This window comes from Mesoplodon densirostris, chromosome 16, assembly GCF_025265405.1.
Source record: "Mesoplodon densirostris isolate mMesDen1 chromosome 16, mMesDen1 primary haplotype, whole genome shotgun sequence".
Classification (NCBI taxonomy): Eukaryota; Metazoa; Chordata; class Mammalia; order Artiodactyla; family Ziphiidae; genus Mesoplodon; species Mesoplodon densirostris.
In genome coordinates, this window is record NC_082676.1 from 16,420,255 (window position 1) to 16,423,264 (window position 3,010).

A 3,010-nucleotide genomic window follows, 5' to 3' on the forward strand; every position below is an offset into this window, starting at 1 on the left:
GTCGACAAGGGTTTTGGAGAGGCGCATCCTCCCCTCTTCACACCTCGGCCACCTGCCCTGCCCAGGATGCCCACCCCGAAAGGCTCTGGGCCGAGCCCCAGCCCCCGCCCTCCGCCCTCCCACCGCCTCCTCCCAGGTGCCCTCTCTGCCTTCCTGCGTTTCAAACCGTCCTCTGGGAGGATCTGCCGGGAGTCTTGGCCTAGCCTCTGCAAAGGGGTGGAGGCTCTGCCGGGGAGGGTTGGGGGTTAATGGTTAATCGGCTCCCCCACTGGTGGACCGGCTGGGCGGGGCCACAGGGATTTGGCTGTTTGTTGGTTTCTGGCTGACCCCCCGGAGTGCTATTACAACGGATGGGGCCCCAACTCCCCAGTATTGTGTTATCAATTCTGTAAGATGGGCACACTAATTCACCAGCCTCCATCTGACCCTGACTCAGCCACCCTCCAAGTCACTGTCACCCCGAGTCAGGCTGATACGCTCACATATACCCTGGGACACTGACAGCCCACGTCCAAGATGCCCTAATTCAGTAACTTCCCCAGCCATTGACTTCGACCCTCAATGCTCTTGCAGAGATAAAGCTGCCTCATGGCTCATGAATCAGAAACATGAATCCCAGGCCCCAGATACCAATCTTCTAGATCCTCATTCTGGGAGCTCCCTTCCAGTGTCCTGCCTCTCCTGGGAGCAGGAAGGACTGAGAGGCCCACACTGCTGTCTGGGTCCCCTGCCCTGCTCCCCAGGACCCTGCTCTGGCCACGACCAGCCCTCACAGGGGGGTGCTCAGTCTGTCACAGCTGCTCAGGCCCAGACAGACTCCATCTCCCAGGTCCCCGTCACCTCCCCCTGTTGCCCTCCCCCGTGCCTCCCCCTCCCCTTGGGGAACAGGCAGAGACAAGGCTTACAGCCCCACAGACCTGGATTAACATTCAGGCGCCTACCACCTACTAATCGTGACTTTGGGTAAATGATTCTCCTCTCTGAGCCTCAGTTTCCTCTTCTAGAAAATACACAATCAACTTCAAAGGGTGGTCTGAGCATTAAATGAGATGGCATTAGGAAAACACCAAGCGGTGCCCAGCAAGCGTCCATCCCCTCTCCTCCTGCCCCACCTTGGCCTCCCTTTCGTATCTCCTTTGTTTCTCTCCACCCACCTCCTCCCTCTAGAGTGGGCTTCACGGGTGAGCCACCTGAGCAGTGCACAGAGCTCCACTCTCAGGCTCCCGTGTTTGGTTGAATGCTCGGCTGTTCTGAACAAGGGGCCCCACATTTTCGTTTGGGACCGGGCCCTGATAATCATGTGGCCGGTCCCGCCTGCCTTCAACTCATGGCTCACTCTTTTCTTCTACACCCCCAGCCCTCACTGCCCACCACACAGACACTTTCATGAGCTCCCAGACTACCTGGGGTGGTGGAGCTGCAATGTGCAGGCCGACGTAGAAAGATCTGGGACTCTGGAGGCATGGGAACCTGTTCTCCTTTGCTGGCGGGAAGGGCTGGGCACAGGGATTTGGTAACAAGAGCAAGAGTGGGTGAATTAGAGACAGGGTGAATTAATATGTGAGTGGGTGAATTACTGAAAGAGTGAATGAATAAGTGACTGAATGGGTGAATTAATGAGTGGGTGAATCAGTGGGAGAAGCAGCATGTGCTTGAGGGGTGTGTGGAGGCATCCTGCTCATATTCTTCCAACTATTAGAAGCCCTTTCTCTGCCCCGTGTAGCTGTGTTCTCCTCCCTCCATCTTCCCCCTGGAGCTGAGATAACTAGGGTGGGAGTTGGAGGGGGGGGCAATTGTTCTGGAGGAGAAGAGAAGCTGGATTTGGTGTCAGGAGACCTGGGTTTAGGAACTAGCTCTGTCACTATTTGGATAACTTTCCTTAAATCACATCTCTCTAAGGACCTCAACTTTCCCATCTGTAAAATGGGGTGAAGATACTGGCCCAGTTGTTTATTGATCAGGACAAGACCCCAAGGGAGGGAGGGAGGGAGAGAAATTCCATAAGGGCTGATGGAGAAGACTTCAACTCCTGGTGGGTTCCTCCCGTTCTCTGCCAGGAACATCTGAGCCTGGCTCCAACAGCCTTGGGGCCAAGCCTGAGCTGGGCAGGAGACCCAACTAAGGCATAAACACAGAGGAGAAGGAGGGGCAGCTCTGGGAGGGGCCTTCAAGGGCTGACTCCAGGTCCTGCCACCTGTCTGGCACCTGTGACAGGCCACACACAGCTAGTCCTCTCACAAGCCTACACGTATGGCATCTCATCGAGTCTAAGAGGCGCGGCTCCCTATTTCTAAAAGTGGGCTGGGATCGCTGGCATGTCAAAGTTTAATGGTAACAAAAATAACAATTTTCAACCTCTACAGATGGCATCTTAGATTGAATTAAATAAGGTCTATGATCAACTAAGGTCAACCATGCCACACACATGCCTGTTACATGCAAGAACTATCAGGTGGGCAGCCTGCACACGACAAGCTACTCTGTACACAAACAGTGGCATACATGCTTTACCAAACGCACACCACGGGTGACCCACTGCCTATGAGGCACATTCCAGAAACCTATTTCGTACCCCATGTCCCACCAATCACAACCCACCCCATAAGTAAATCTACCCACCCATGAACTAGAACTTGCATAATCTATTACATACACAAATCACCCCACCGTTAGCTGACCCCAATCAATACCTTCTAGATACACGTCCCTCATATAAATGACTGGCCACCTCTAAGATCTACTGGCTCTGTGGTCTCAGGCAAGTTATTACTTCAAAGCCTCAGTTTCCCCTTCTGTAAAATGGGCCTAACTTGAAGTTTGTTGTGAAGATGACACACATCCGCCCCCACACCCACCCCCGCCCCACCCTTAAAGGATAAACCATGGACCTTGAAATCAGAAAGAACTGTGGCAAAAGTCAGGCACTGCCAACTTCCCAAACTCTGTGACCTCAGGTTCCAGCTTTCTCAGCCCTCATTTTGGCACCAGACAGCTTGATACCTTTTCCGCC